The 17030-nt window shown below is 41.0% G+C and overlaps 1 long non-coding RNA gene across 1 annotated transcript; it reads left to right on the plus strand.

Moving 5' to 3' along the window:
* Positions 1-4851: 4851 nt before the first annotated feature.
* Positions 4852-15926, plus strand: LOC113016929 (uncharacterized). The gene is made up of 3 exons (XR_003271331.1): positions 4852-5027; positions 5325-5637; positions 13674-15926. It is a non-coding gene; the product is annotated as an uncharacterized LOC113016929 (long non-coding RNA).
* Positions 15927-17030: the final 1104 nt, after the last annotated feature.

Below are 17030 nucleotides of genomic sequence, written 5' to 3' on the forward strand. Positions count from 1 at the left end.
AGACTGAGAGGAGACAAAGATTAAGAGGTGATGGAAACACACAGGAACAACCAAACGAACCCAGTGACCTCTCTTTTCATCCAAGTGCTTTCCATTTCTGTTGTTCTTCTATTTTGGCAGCAGCAAGACATCTCCATCCTAGTCTGGCCTTGATCATCCGTTGAGCCTCACCTTGTGTACCAAACACTGGTCCAGACCAGAAGAACAGCGTGAGCCAGCCCCGCCCGACAGCTCATCCAGCCCTGCAGGAGGCAAAGCATGAAACCTCTGCTGCTCACATGAAGCAAGCGCTGGAAAACTTTTATAGCTCCATATTAAACCTCTCCCCTCAACTCTTTTTTCCACTTCTCTTATGAAGCAGTCACATTCTTTGTTCACGTGCCCTAGCTTTCCTGCCTTTATTGTAGCACTCTTACTGCCATCTCATTTTCCTCTCTATCTCTTTCCCTTTCTTTGATTTCTCTTTCTCCATCTTCACCCCTCACACCCACTTCACCACAATCTCCACCATTTCGCTGCCTCTCTGTCTCGCTGGCTTGCTATAACAGGATCATGGGCTTAGAGAGCAGTCAGCACTGAGATCCTGCACAATGCAAAGCAGATGTGTGACACACACAAACACACACACATTCACACACGTGGAAGAGCAGCCTAGAGGATTTTGGGCCAGAGGGTGGAGAGAGAAGTAAGCAGAAACAGCTCTGTTGCTAGGATATAGCAAAATAAAACAGACTCTGACGCTACAGTCTCCAGCTGAAACAGGCGGTTTGTTTCACATACGCTACTAACTGTCAAGAGGAGAAAACAATGTTTTAAAAGAGTCCTGGGAAAATGAACGGGTTGAGCCTGTAGACTTTTATAAAAGTTGTTGTGTCAGATGTCGCGTACAACCCCCAACTCCACAAAAACTGGGACGTAAATGAAAAGAGTGCAATGATTGGAGATTTCATAAACCTGTATTTTTTTTCACAACAGAACATTGTAAACAAATTTGTTGTTTAAATTGAATAAATATTCCATTTAAAGAAAATTTTGATGGCAGCAACACGTGGGCGCTTTTAGCAACATTCCGTAAACATCTGGGAACTGAGGAGACCCGTTGCCAGATTTTTGGGAGAGGAATGTGGTCCTGTTTTTGTCCGATAGGGGATTCTAGGTGCTCAACAGTCCTGGATCTGCTTTTGTACTTGTAAAGTCTGAACTGCAGGCAGGCTAGTTCTTCACCTGGACTTTTTTACTGCAAAGCTATACTGATGTGATAGCTGAGGTACATGGTTTAGCATTGTGTTACTGAAACATGCAGTAACTATGTTGCCTGGATGGCAACATGAGCATCTTTTACGTCTTTGAGTATTGACGGTGCATTTCCAATGTGCAAGGTGCTAATTCCATGTGCACGAATGTGCCCCTCTTTTCTGAGATGTGTTTCAACATCAAACAAACATTTTCCTTTCTTGCATTCTGTTTTTATTTGTATTTTACACAATGTCCCAACTTTTTGGAATTGTGGATGTGCCTTTCTGTCTGTGTCAAGTGAAAAAAACCTGCTTGCTTTTGCATTTTGTTGCTGTTTATATTTCACAGTCACACTTAAGAATCTGGGAGAGTATTTAAGTGTGTTGTGTTTAACAGATTCCTGTGTTTTGGTGGATCAGGTAAAGGCCTGCTGCTTCATGCAGAGCATGGTAGAGCAGTGTGTGAGATGCAGGGTGGCAGATGTTCATTGTTGTGTGTCATTCTTTCATAGGTTTTCTATCATCCACCTCTATATTTATCTTTCTTTTCCTGTTATTTTCATTTTTTACACCTTGCTCCAAAGTCTGCAACAGGAGGAGGTATACAACACAAGAGAGGTGTTTATCCCCAGTGAGGGGATATGTATGGGCAGAGTAAGAAGCCACTTATTTAAACCTAGTCCACTCCTTCACACAGAAGTCTTCAGTTAGTGACAGCAGCTACACACCAGGGTATGGATCTCATTCCTGCAGATTTATACACAAGATGTCCTCTGGTGGTGTTTCATTATGCATTACATCAGTGATTTGAGAATGTTACCCCCAAAGTTTGATAATCGTAAGACAGGGGCAGCATTTTACAAAACACTGGTATGTGACTTCCAGGGATGAGATGCATTGCACGCATGGTATTCCTTTTAGATGTTTGTTTTTTGTTTTTGACCTAACCTTCCTCAAACACAAAGACTGCAGGAATGCTATTTCCCTGTTCTTCAGAACAGGTGCTATCTTCTGAGAAATCTGATGGTGTAAGTACTGTGTTTCTCTTTCTCTCTCTTACAAACACACACACACACACACACTGTGTGCACGTAACCCAGGACATTGCACTGACTTACATTCATTTCCTGGAGAGTCTAACCGTAACCATAACTACTCCTTGCTTAACCATTGCCTTTACAATAACTTTTAAAAAAGCTTAAAACCTTAAAATATACTGACCTAAGCTACGGGGACTTGCTTTTTCTTGTCGTCATAAGAAACAAATGCAGCCAAATAGTGAATGTTTAAACAGAAGTGCGTCCCCACAACACTGAAACAACCTGGTCCAAACACACACACGCGCATGCTTGCACACTCACACTCGCACATACACATGTGCACAAAGCCATGGGGAATTCCTGGGACTAATGTTTAACAGGGAGAAACTGGACTGCACCATCAATTTTACCTTTTTTTCCTGCAGACTCTGCGGTTTACTCTAGATAGCCCGGCCAAGCCTCAGAGATAAGATGACTCTCAGCCTGCTTGTGGGAAAGATGAAAGCATTCTCTTTAAAGCTGACTTCTCTTTTTGCTAACCACTACCCCCCACTCTAAGTGTAGCGTGTGTGAATGTGTGTGAAAGAGCAACACTATGTGAGTGACCTGTAAGCCTTGAGAACATGGAGATAAGTCATGATTTTGCATCTTTAAATTTAGATACATGTTAATGTGAGTAAATTTAATATAATGCATGCATTTGCAGTCACCATGCACAGTGCTTGGATGTTATTATTACCCATCAAGGAATACAATCAGGGAGACATTTAAATGATCCCAGAATACTAATTCATTCTGAGGTGTAATTCCTGTTTCCAGACCAAACTTTGCAGGTGACTGGATGGGACAAATGGGAAGATATCTGGAAATTTAACATCTTCTCATCATTTCTTCCTAGATGCTATCTGAATGTATTTGCTAGCAAAAATGTGAAACAGCATAACTTGGTGCAAATGTATCAAAAAAAGACTACTTTTGTGATTGCTGCACTGAAATTAGTTTGTAACTATTTTCTTAATCTTTAGGTACGTATAATCAGTACATTATGTTTGTTTGTATTATAACTGTTATTTCTCTTCCCCTCTTGGCCAGGTCATTCTCGAAAATTATATTTTTATTTTCAGTGAGGCTTTTAAATTAATGAAGTATACAATAACATAAAATAAAATAGTTGAATAAAGCACAATGACCATACACATACGCTGCAGCGTCATCAAGTTATTGAGGATACTGAGGAAGCCTAACTCACAAAAGAATGGCGAGTTCCAAAATACGTGCAGCTTCTTAACCTGATGTTTTAAAAGCAAATGCATTTTCTGAATTGGTGAGCATTACTCACTTCACCTATAGCAGCTAGGGAGTTCTTTGCAGTATCATACATGTCAGATGTTCTCTACTTTTTTAATGGGTGGCAAATCAACACCCATTAAAAGATCTTTCCATATTTGTGCCGTTTTGGAGATTAAATACATAAACTGTCATATATGATGAAAACCTGTGTACTTAACCGCATGAAGTAAGACATTTTCAATTTGACTTGGCGACAGCTTTGGATTTTTACAGCTGGATATCATCATGTTTTCCATTTTTGCTCCTATAGTGGCTTTTGCCAGTAACTTCTACAGGTAAGTAATTTCTATTTGCTAAATTTCTGATTCCCACAGTCTTTAAAACACATTATGTCACAGTTTAACACAACATGCATTTAACTGTCATGAATTGTGTGTCATGAATTTGTCTTTCTTTTTTCTTTTTTCTTTTTTCTTTTTTCTTTTTTTATCTCAGTGTGAGTTTATACACATATTTATGACCAACAAGGATAAGCAGAAGGAAAAATAGTGGTTAATCTGTGACTTGTCCAAGCAACCAGCCATCACACACATACTCTGCGCATATGCACATGCACACACTCGTGTACACCCATGCACAAACAGACCTACAATGATGAACCCACTGAGTAACTGTAGATTACAGAGCTGTCAAACTGGCTGCTGAAAGGAGGCAATCAGAGGAGAGGAGGTCTTGCTAATGGGCTGCCTGACCCTGGGCACACACTAACCACACCTACATACAGGCAGAAACAGAATTTCTCAATTACCTTCTTGCCCCAAACAAAGGCAGAGCACTGTTAAAATTAGAAGCCTAGAGGACTACACATACACACACACACACACACACACACACACACACACACACACACACACACACACACACACACACACTTAAACCTAGAGTTCAGGATATGCAGAGACATGCACCACACTAAGCCCTGACTAACAGGTATGAAAAAGACTCCACAAAAAAAACCTCACTGCAATACTTCACTGTTTCCCAGGATCTCCCAGTTATTAATAAACACTATGTGTGTTTTGTGTGTGTATTTGAGTGGTTCCTAAGACTATATATATATTCTGTGTGCATGTGCGGGTGTGTGTGTGTGTGTGTGTGTGTGTGTGTGTGTGTGTGTGTGTGTGTGTGTGTGTGTGTGTGTGTGTGTGTGTGCGCGCGCAAGTGGGCGTGTTCCATTTTAGAAACACAGAGGATTCATTGTGATATGTCTATGTCCCTGAAGGCGCTGGAATCTGGCGCATTGTCTTTATCGGAAACTCAAACTATTCGCAACTCTTGACTTGTTTTGATCCTTTCAGAAGATTCCATTTCCTGCGGTCGTTTGGGGAGCGACTGCAGAAAAGCCTCTGGAAGGAAAAGTCTCATTATGGCTTCTGTGTGAGTTGGAAGACTTTACTTGAAGGTCAGTGCCAGCCAGGCCGCTGTAGTTTCCCTCCATGTGAGAAATGAAAAAATGACTGTTAGATTAATAAGCACTGGGAGTTCTTTTCATTGGGAGGTGGTGGACGGGCAAATGTAATCATTTCAAAGGGATACACCTGCTAATAAAATGTGATCATTGTGATGGTTTGTGCAGTTTTTAATACATTAATTAATTTGAAATGTCAGCACGCTGTAGTGTTAATAAAGTCTAAATCAACTATTCTGGAGTTTTCCTGAGTCTTCATGTGCGCTCCTTTTCCACTTCTTTTAATCCCAGGCCTCGCCCTGCTCGTCGGACAAACTTCAGTTTTCTCCAGAATAAGGAGATGGGCCCTCACATCACCTTAGGTTAAGACTTAAAGCCTCAACTTGTTTCTTTCTACTGTTTTCTACAGTTTGCTTTTGCGCCCATACAACACATGTGTCTGTTTGTCAGTTAGTAAGGATACATGTGTGATTTTGAATGTGAGGTAATGTCTAAAGGAGCCACTGTGCCTGCTGCCAGAGTGCCACTGCTCCAGAAATACAACAAGTATGACATCAACTGATGCAAATTTCATACACCAAGTGAATCAAGGAACTGGAGCATAGTAAGTAAAACAGTACATGTGGGGGTTAGGGTTAGGGGAAGCCTGAAGCTTCTGTATGCTGCCAGAAGTATGTCACCACATGTCTTGTGCACATATTTTTGTTCAATTTTGGTGCATAGCTTCTATTTTAGTAATATTGAAAGCTAGGCTGTAGACTGTATCACATCATTTACTGCCAAGATAGTATTTGGCATTTTCTTGAAATGTTATCTAGTTTATGGTTGTGGGGGAACTGGTAAATGGTAAATGCACTGGTTCTTATAAAGCATTTCTCTACTTTACCTGAGCACTCAAAGCTCGTTATACAGCTTGCCTCATTCACCCATGTTTTGCTCCACCTCCTGAGCTACAACCACCTCTATCTTCGCTTGAAGATGGGAGCGGCTGTAGCTTAGCTTCACTGGCAGTGAGTGCGAGATGGGGTACATGCTGGACAGTTTGAGAATCCATTCTAGGCCTAAGGTAGAGAGACAAAAAGTAATGATTCCCAGTCACATCCACAATTATTGCCAATTTAAAATCGCCAACCAGTCTAACAATGCAGGTCTTTGCACTGAGGAAAGAAGCCAGCGTACCCAGAGAGGACCAATAAAAATGAAAGGCCTCAGTCTGCCAGCAGCTTTGAAGCCTCTGATGCTAACCACTGCACCACCCTGTCACCAAGCTTTGATAAAAACGGTTAATATTCCACAATAGTAATGTAAGTGCACCTCTTATGCTCAATCCCAGCTGCATTTGTTTAGTCTCTGACTATACTAGAGTAGCTATGCATGAGACACAGTTGAAAATGATCATAATTACACTTGGTGTAGCTAGAGATCTCATTTTCTGTGTGAAACAAGCCATTTTAGCCCACCTACCACACTCTCTTTTGATTGGTTGCCTCTTGCAAACAGAAGGTTTGAGAATCAGGTGTGTGGGGGTGCTGTGCCAACAGTCACAATTGTTGCACGTGTATTGTGTCTGCACACACAGACACACATGCTGTCTGTTTGGGGTGAACATGTTCAATGAAGGGGATTTTCTGAGCCAGCTCTCTGACAGATTTCTTCTTCTTTTTTTTTTTTGTTTCGCTATGAAAAATGTTCTTTATACATACATGTACACAGATGTATGTATGCAGATGAATGCTGGGTTTGTGTCAGGAAGAAAGAGCAAGAGTGAGAGACAGAAAGAACGAGGGAGAGGTTATTTGTGCATGACAGAGACTAGGCTGTATCTGTAGCGTGTGACACACAGTGCTCTCTCTACAGCAGCTAGGCCACAGTTTAGGGACCTGTGCCAAGGGACAGAATAGCGTGTCTGTTTCATGCCTCTTACTGAATGCTGATTGACAGCTGGGCTTCTTTGTGTGCGTGTGTGTCTATGTGTCCCACTTATGTTACTCCACGCGTACGTGTGTATCAAACTGACAGGCTGGGAGAAACACGCCACACATCGCAGGAAGGCAAATGTAAGGAAGTTGGGTTTTCCACAGAGAAATGACACCCTTTCGTCAAATTGTCAACTATTCAGCGGTGTATTCATCTACTCATTTTCTTCACAATATCGCACATATGTAACTACACTCATGTACACAAGCCTGTAGTTCACACGCATGTTCACAGACCAGTCAGCCTCTAATTTAAATAAACAATTTCTCCCCAGAACACGCTGCACTTTGTTTACTCAGTATCATATTACACAGATGAACACGCATGCACACACATGCACAGTCACTCATCCGGATCTAAGTTGCCGCTTCTCTTGAGTGTCACGTTTTGAAGAGCAGAAAGGGACGCTTCACCTCTGACCTCACCGCGGTCCTTCGAGGTTGTGAAGACTGCAGACGCGTAACACGTACATCTGAGATTTCAGAATTCTGAAAGAGGAAGACCAGAGATCGATGAAGCAAGGGTTAGGGTGTGACTGGAGGTCAAACCATCTGCAGAGGAGATAAAGCACAGAGATGAAAAAATAAAAAATAAAAAAGCTGTTTGCGTACAGGAAAAAACTTATAGAGTTAAGGATGCCGCTGAAAAAAAGCAGAAGTTAAAAGTGGTGTGATAGGAACCTGTTTACCACATGATTTGTAATGCAGAAGAGTCTGTTAGAATATTTTGTCCTTTCTCAGGCTGAGTACATACTATAAGAAAGACTTTCAATCAATAAAAATGATTAAATTCTTATGCACTGGCTGACCCATAACTTGGGTTGTTAAGAACAACTCCAAAAGTGACTTCCATGTTAAAATGTCCGATTTAACAACCTTCAAAACATGTTCACTGCCTCGTACAAAACCAATTTTGGTGTCCCGTCATAACAAGTGTCCAATGTGTCATTGTGATATATGATAATTTGCTCACACATTCTCCCTCATTCCGCCATTAGGACGCAAAGTCCACCATGCAAGGCGATGGGATTAAACCAAAAGTCCTGTTGTTAGTGGATACCCACACTTCCAGTGGAGCACTGGCCACCAAGTGAAAGCTACAACTTAGCCGTGAATCCAAAACTATATCTTGTGTTCAGGGTGATTCAAACTTCAAGCCTTCCACAACATTCCTGTTGCTTCTTTTTACTGCTGTTCTCATGGGTATCATAAAAACTCACTAGCATTCAGTGGACAGTTTATCTTGATACAGATCTAGTTGTGTAAGAGGCATTGACTGAAAGTGAGTTTTCCTTTTAAGACAAGTTGGCATAAACAAACTAGGACATCCATTCAGCCATATGAAAGTGTCAAAATAAAAATACTGTATTTACAGAAGATGCATCACTTTAGATACTAGCTGAGTTTTGTTTTTTGCGCACTCAGTGACGCTGTTTGTGACGAGGCAAAGTGGTTAAAAACGATGAAAAGCAGAATATGAAGAATATATGCGTTTGCTGAGGGCGCTGTGTGGTTTCTGTGTTGTTCCTTAACTCGAGTGGTTGAAAAAGAGATGCGAGCAGAGAAAAGAAGTGAAGCAAGGAGACAGGAACTATAAACAACAGAAACTGGACACATCATCAAGAGTAACTGATAGTCCCCCCCCCACCCTCGAGCAGCCCCGCCTGTTCCCTGCAGTGAGCCCCCAGAAATTCACTGGAGGACTAAACAGGAATCCCCCACAGCCCCACGACAGACTGACTGACTCTGCATGGTCTACATCACACATACACACACACTGAATCACTCGTATTCACATACAGAGACACTCATATACACACATGAATTCACACACAGGCTTTTACAGACAGTCCAGAAATAGTCCCGTCAGGGGTATTACCATACACGCTATCTCCCCCAAACATCACCTCATCCTATAATATCACTCTGTAGGGCTGTATGTCTGTGCCACCTGGAGTCATTTATATTAAAAAAGTAAATCTTGCTCATATGTTTGCCACTTGGTCATATTCATTTCACATTTTTCACCCTACACTCTTTTTCCTCTGACTGATCTCACCTATTACTTTCTTTTTTGTTTGCCTTTTCTTCTGTTTTCATTTCTGTTTCACTTTCAGTCAGAAACACATACATTAACATGCAAAACTAATCTGTTGTGTGTGCTGTGCTTCCTGAAAGCATTGTTCATACTCTGTTTTCTGTTGTTTTTTAAAAATCGGTTTTCATTCTCCCAGCCCTCCCACATTTCACAATGACACTCAGTGATGCATAGATGTCAGATTGACAGAAAGTACAGATGATAGGAAAGGTCAGGAGTTCCTCAGCCTCTAGTTCCTGACATTGCAACACCTCCCACAGCAGCACCAGTGTGCTTTGGTGTGCCTCAGTGTTCAGTGAAGCATGTGCCTCACGTACCGGGGGGGCTTTCTTCCACCCTTTCCCCTCAGTATTTGCATGGGACTTACAATCAGGGTTTTCCCTCAAACAGAGAATACCACATAAAGTGAGACACAAGGGAATAGTATGTATATTACTGTATGTTGTGTGAATAATTGTATGTACGCTGTGCTGTGTTTGAAAATTAGAGCTCACTCGCAAACTCAGAAACTGGACAAACAAGTTTAAATTGCTAAAAGGTATGACATAACTGAGAGTCCTCATGGACACTGAAGCCTTTCGCGGAAACACTTAAAGGAATTTACTAGGAGCACATTTTCTGGTTTAGGAATCAAACCTTCAGCAGAAAACAGTTTACAGGAAGCTGCCCAACTGAAAACAGCTTATTTTCAGTTGGTTGCTGCTGTGTGCAATCATGTCAGCCTCAATCCCTATAACTGACAATGCAGCAAATCTTTTAAAGTGCCCTCAACTCAGTTTGAGATGAGCTATGAGCGAAAATAAATACAATAAAAAGAAGAAGAATAAAAAATACAAGTTTCCAATATGGTCTGTGAACTAGCTAAGCCTCACACATACAGATCTGTCTAGATTTATATATTTTATTAACTTGATTATCTTGTGTCACTTTTGCTCCTTTTGATTTACTGAAGTAAGTCATTTCATGCCTCCAATAAAGGGGTGAAGCGTCTTCATCAGCGACATTCAGATGATTCAGTGGTTTCGAGCAACAGAGGTACTCAAGCATTAAAGAGTTTTTCATAAGGTTGTGTCATGTCAGCAGCAATATTGGCTGCTGTGTTTAGCTGCTATTTGATGGTGCTAACAAGAGGGCAGATGGCATCATCGGCACATGGCCATGGGCTTTGAATTTAAAAGAATGAAAGCATGATTTGCTTTCTTTTCCTGTTTGTCTTAGGGAGTTTAAACCAGTATATGTAAGTTTGCATAATGCTAAGATTGGAAAGAGCAGGAGTGTCTGTTTATCCCAGTTTTTTTTAATCTTATTGCTAACCTATAATTGCTAATAAGTAATAACATGCTTCATATTAACCTTTATGATATTTTCAGCTATCAGTAAGTTATGAATATTCTTATCAAAGTCTCAGCAAGATATTACAAAAGTTTAAATATTTATATTAAAACAAAGATTAAGCCACACAATTAAAGTTATTAAATATTCAACAAACTACAGTGAGAAGTCCAAAAACATTGATAGCAGTTATCAGAAGGTCATGATGTGAATGGCTGGATTCTGTTTTCCTCTGCTCAATAGGCTTGTCCTGGCCCACATGCTAACAACTTAAAAGAAATGAGTGGCGTTTCCACTTCAGGCTGACGTTCAGTTCTGCACGAGGCTGTGGGCAGATTTGCTTTGTCATGATGGCCGCCCAGGACACACGATCCTCCCCGCAGCACGCACCCTGCTGCTTTCTGTATCAGATCAGGCTTGCTGTCAAGTATGCCATCTATTTCTAGTTCGCCTACCATGACAGCTAGTTATAAACCAGGGTTATGTGATTTGGGCTGCCCGAGCTGAGGTGGTGGTGGAGGATGAGGAAGATAAGTGTGGGGTTTCCTGGGAAGCTCCCAGCCAGACCACCTGCTGCCATCAGTCTATCACCCTCCCACCACTTCCCTCACACTCTGCCATCATACTGTCACTGTACCTGCTTTTACCCCACTTCTGTGTCAGTGTGTTAGAGATGGCTCTTTGTGGCGAGCAGCAGCAGCTCACTGAATAATTCAAAGAGCGGGCACGAACAGAGGGCGAATTAAGTCCCTGTAGAGGAAAAGGCAAAGCGATGAAACAGCAGGAGGACAGGGGGGATTTTAGCCCATTAGAAATGTGGAAGGGAAATTTGATGGGAGGAAGAGGGTAGCTGGGGGTGCCACTGTTAAACCAGGGGGGCAGCTGCAGTCAAAAGTGAAAGAAGAAAGGGAGGTGAGAGAGAGGAGAAAGCTCGTGAGCAAATGAATGGGCACATGTCAGGTGACCGTGGGGAGATCCCTGACGAGAGCTGGTCACCTGACTGACTGGAAATGCAGCCTGCTGCTTGAGAGCAATTCCCAGAAGTCAAAACAAGTTGTTAACACAGACTACAGTTTTTAACAGCAGTGCTGTAAATGATCATGATGATCATGATCATTTTTTAAAATACAAAATATTTAAATATATAACATCAGAATAAAAAAAAAGTGTATTCTTCAGTCAACCATGGCAGTAGAAAAAAAGAAGATGATGGCCCACAGATGTCTATTATTGCTTAAGTGCTGACAGTTTCAGAGGTGCTGGAAGAGTGGAGTGTGACGGATCACAGTCTAAACTGGGGTAATTCTCTTTTTATTTCTTCTGCTGCTGCTGGACTTTTGGGCCAGCTGGCTCACACCCACTCAGTCACACTCAAGCGCACAATTTTACACAACAAAACAGCCAGAATGGCATTTACAGTTCAGCATGCTTATCGTTTAGAAAGTCAGGGGGATTTGATCAGTTGCCTTTCTCAGAATAACAGTACTCTAAATCTTAATTATACACTCTCTAAGTGGAAGTTCACTGCCAAACCTAAATATGTTCTTGATAATAAGATACCACATGTTGGTCCGTAAGCTGAGGCCACGGTGGTGAATGACTAACCAGTTAGTGGCTATATGTGGGTGTGATCAAGATTGTTTGATCAATCCAGTTTCTTTCATTTGTAAAATGTTTTGCGGTTGAAGATTGTTTTTCCCTTCTCACTCATGTTTTTCAGTTTTATATTTAAATTAGAAAATCACTATTGAACTGAATTGACAGAGCTGTTTTAGATCTATAAGTTTCTTAATCAATATAATGCTTATTGAAGTTCCATATTCATTAGATATGAGCAGATGTAATGCAAGCCATGAGAAATTTTAATTAATTGGGAATGAAGCAGGTAGCATTAAAAGTTTCAAAATAAACCCTTATAATGTTTGTTTTTTTTCTTTCAACACTTTATCTCAAAGAAGTCTCGATTTCAGCTTCTATAAAAAATAGCAAGGGTCCTGACATAAATGCTTTGAGTGAAAAGTAGTAAAAGGTTTTTCAAAATATAGATTTGATGGATAACTTAAAATGCAGTTGCCTTATCATGCCACACTTCATATGAAGGACAGTGCTGAGAAGTCATTAGTAATAGGGGTCTGAAAGAGGTTTAGAAGATAACTTCTGCTTTTTGGAAAGTAACATGCAACATATTCTGCCCCAAGTGTTGCTCACACCACAGTTGATCAGCATTTAAAGCACTGTGCATTCTGGGTAACTAAATAAACACATTTCAACCATAGCCGCATAGTTCGTTGATGGACTTTATGGCCCGTCTCACTGCGTGCAGGCACTGAAAAACGCGCTCGCCATGAAAAGACGTTAAATACTTTCCATGCGCACATACTGGTTTATGTGCCCTGGAGGATGCCCTGGCACTAGTTTATACATCCCTGATGGGAATCTGCTTGCTTTAGTTCCGGGTGGTTTGCTGGTCGCTTTGCGTGCCAGTAGCGCCAGAAACAGGACGAGGCTGAATTTCTTTGTTTTTAAAAGGAAGTGCTGTAGCTGGTGTCTCTCATCTCCATCAGATGTCTGTAAAGGAAGGAGAATCGTGAAAAAAATAATCAGCGGTTCCAGGTAAATGTAGGAGAAATAAATATTCTTACAACTTTACTGAAATACACGTAACCAATCTGGTTTCACAGCGCCCACGCCTGTTTCAGAGCATCACTAAGAAACACAGTTCTGTTATGATCTAACGTAGGCCATCATCACGGCAATAATAATAATAATAAACAGCTCTGTTGTGGCAATAAATAATCAGACAGATAACTAGAGAGTTTTTCTGTTTTGCATTTGCTTTCCCTTGCCACTGCCCCCACCTTGATTCATCTCTCTCCATCTCTCTTCCTCTGTAGCATAATTGAAGCGAGTGAGCTTTTGCTCTCCTATGTAACCCAATGCTCGTCCCACAGCACTGAAGTGTCGTTTGGGCAGCAGCTTAAGTACTCTGTGTGCTTTGTGCTGTGCTCTAACCCTTACAGATCAGCAGAAACCCAGATTAGACAGATGAATAATTCACATGATTGCCTTAAATGCAGTTTGTAGTATAAGACGGTATTAAAAACTATTAGACTTCTGATTCTGTTTATTTCACTGTTGTCACTCGTGTAGCCTGTCTTGACCAACAAGATGGAGCAGATCAAAGCAAGTGGAACCGCAAAGTATCAATCTTTTGCTCTCTTTCTTCCTTTTAAGGGTGATCTCCTCAGAAGTATGCTTACTTGGAGGCTGAACAACATTTATACACAAGGCTGTGTGACGGGCAGAGGCGGGACCCAAATGCTGGACTGAGAAACACAAGCTGGTTTAATTAAAGTAAAATGAAACACAAAACAACATGAATAACGAAACTCACACCTTTGCCACACCAGTGACCACAGACTGCTAGGGAGGACTGTCCCATGAGAGAAATGCAGACAATATGTACACAAAGAGGATAACGAGCGAACAGGCCACAGGTGGAGCACAGCTGACACTAATCTGACTGAAGAGACAGGGGAAGCAAAACCGAACATAATACACAGTAAACAGAAGACTATCAAAATAAAACAGGAAGTCACACACACAATGAGACGCAGGCTAAGACGTGTGCTTCATACAGGAAATAGGTAGAAACAGATGAATAACCAAAGCCAGAAACTAGAAATAAACTCAGCAAACTCAACAAACTGAAAACGCTGGGTCAGAGATCCAGGACCATGAAAGACATTAATCATTTACTGGTAATTAGTTTGAAGTTTTTCAAAAACTGAAAGAAACGGCAGTAAATGCTCAGATATTCAGATCATCCAACCTTCTATCTGATCTATGCAGCATCTACTTCCTCTTCTTCTTCTTCCTTTTCTTTTGGCTGTTCCTGTCAAGAGACGCTACTGCGAGTCATCCGCCACCATCCCTTCCTCATCTTGCATCTTTTTTATCCTGTCACACCAACAATCCAAACATTCACACTCACTACATCCACAAACCTCTGTGGCCTTACAATGCAACCTGTCCTTTGTTTTTGCTGCCTCAGAACACACCTCTGTCATCACCCAGCAGTAGCACAGTTTCCACCAGCACCCTCCTTGTTGACATCATCGGTGGTGTTATCCCAGGCCAATTCAATATGAAAATCTACTTCTTGATGATCTGCATGTTTTATTTGGCAAAGACTTTATGCCAAATGCACTTTGTGACACAACTATACTCATTTATCCTGGCTTGGAACCAGCACTAGGATTGTGGATGACTTTGACCTGTGTAATATTGTAATGTAAATTAAGATGAAGATGATGCCAACATCAGTTATTGATCAAGAATAAAGTATAATGCAGGTTGTGTTAAGCAAAGATAATGTTACATTTTAGTGCTGATACTCTCCAAACAGATAAGGATGATAAAACAATAATGTTTTTAATCTGTTTCTGCTTTGTGCTGATCTGTATCTGGGTGAGATTAAACTGATGATCTCATACTCTGGGTGATGCAGTGTTACCGCAGGTGAGTCATCAGGCGATGCTGTGGGCCTCTTACTGGAACTAAGATATGTTCAGATGATCTCCTCTGCAGCATTTAGTTGCTGTACGTACTGCTGCATCATCTCCCCATCCTTCCTCCCTCTGCCTCCACCTCATCACACAGCACATCTCACATTCCTCCTTCATCCTCCACCCGCTACACTGTTATGACTTCACTGTCCTTCACTCTCATCTTCTTTCAGTCCCCACAATCCGTGGGTTGTTCTGTTTCTCCTCTTCTTCTCCAGCCTCACCGCAGTACCTTTTGTCTTCTTTCTAACCTCAAATCAAGGTACGCTAACACATAAAAATTACAATTCAGAAAGTATAAAATTCTGACAAATTAACTTTTGGAAAATTAGCTGTTGCACAATAAAGAATCCAACAAAAAAGAACAAATACAGGTGTAACCATATTCACAGTTAGAACAGCACAAACACTAAAATCAGAAAAGACCAGTGTTTGTAATTTAATGAGTCATTTTTATATTTTCTTGGACATATTAAACAAATAAGGCTTACATGTTAACTGGTGAACTTTAGAGATTATTCTACATTTTGGCATATCCAGATAAGCTATTTCCCTATATTTCCAGTCATTATGCTATCCTAATTGAACCAGCTGCTGGCAATGCCTTCATATTTACCAAGCAGAGATCACATTTCAGTAAGAAATAATTAGACACAAATGTCAAACAATTCCCACTGCACCAAAAGCCAATAAATAAATGTTTTTTTCCCTCAAAGCCTTACTTAAAGCCGACTCCTCTCTCATCAGTTCATTTCTCCTTTCTTTGTCCTTTGCCTCTTTTCATCTGGCTCTATGTCACCATGCCTTCTATTTGCATTTCTACTGCTGCTTGTATTTTATGCCCTCCATCACAGAGCAGTAAACACAAGAGCCGCAGAGACGGCTGGTTTGTTTTTTTAATTAGGTAAATGGGCCTAGGTCTGTGGGACCAGACAGAGAAATCACTCTTTGGACTCCAGATCTGTCATAACGATTTCTTAAATTAATGAGCTTCAACTCAATGTTATTAAAATCTTGCTGTGTAGTGGATTATGCATACAAACCCACTGCTTTATTGCTTTTCTTTCTTAACCTCCTACAAGGTGAATGCTCCAGTTTCCAAGGACCAAATATTGTTGATGCCAAAAGGGGGAATTCACCCACACAGTGGGTGACCTCAAACCTCAGCCTTATGCCTGATCCTGACAGGCTGCAGTCTCACTCTCCCACACCCACACCTGGCTGAGTTCAGCTGGTGCAGAGGTGGCACTGCCCATCTTTCCAGGGAGGATCCTTTCAGACACAACAACAAACATGCACTCAGACAGAGCGGTATTATCTGTTGTTATCATTGGAGATAATTATGTTGGATAATTATATCTATTAGGTACACTGTGTCTTTTTAGCCACTCCAATGTCAATATTTTTTCAATTTAAGTCTTGAGTGTTCGGGAGCCCCATGGGAAAATACTGTGAGGTGGTTGTAGAAGGGGCTTGTCGGGACCTAAAAAATGAATGGGTTCTGTGCATTTTGTTTAATTTCTGGAGTAAAGCTCAAATAATAATAAGTTAAATGTTTTGTATGCGTGCAGCGATTTTTGAGGCATGTAATGACACATCTGATCAAACAAGAGAAAGCCAAATTATAATTTCGTTTTTTTAAAAATCACTTAGAATAAAAAAAACTGAAAAAATGTGAAAATAGTTGCTATTAATCAATTCAGTTTACTCCACTAAAGCTATGATATTAATACATTTTATGTCAACCTGTTGGCTTAATAGAAAGTCAAGTCTACCTTTTAACTTATTATGCTCAACATACCTTGTTTTCTTGTCGTAGACAAGCATTTCTGACTTTTGAGTGACTGTTTCGCTCACAGAGGGCTTTTGTGTGCTGCAGGTGTTGAGGTATATGAGGCTGTGCTGAAGAGTGTTTTATTCCTATGGGCCCCCTGAGGCCCCAAGGCCTGTTCCAAGAGAAAGACCAGAAGCTGTTTCAACTTCCTCCACTGTTTTTTTGCATGGAACACCACTTCAAACACTG

The sequence above is a fragment of the Astatotilapia calliptera genome, chromosome 23 (genome assembly GCF_900246225.1).
Source record: "Astatotilapia calliptera chromosome 23, fAstCal1.2, whole genome shotgun sequence".
Taxonomy (NCBI): Eukaryota; Metazoa; Chordata; class Actinopteri; order Cichliformes; family Cichlidae; genus Astatotilapia; species Astatotilapia calliptera.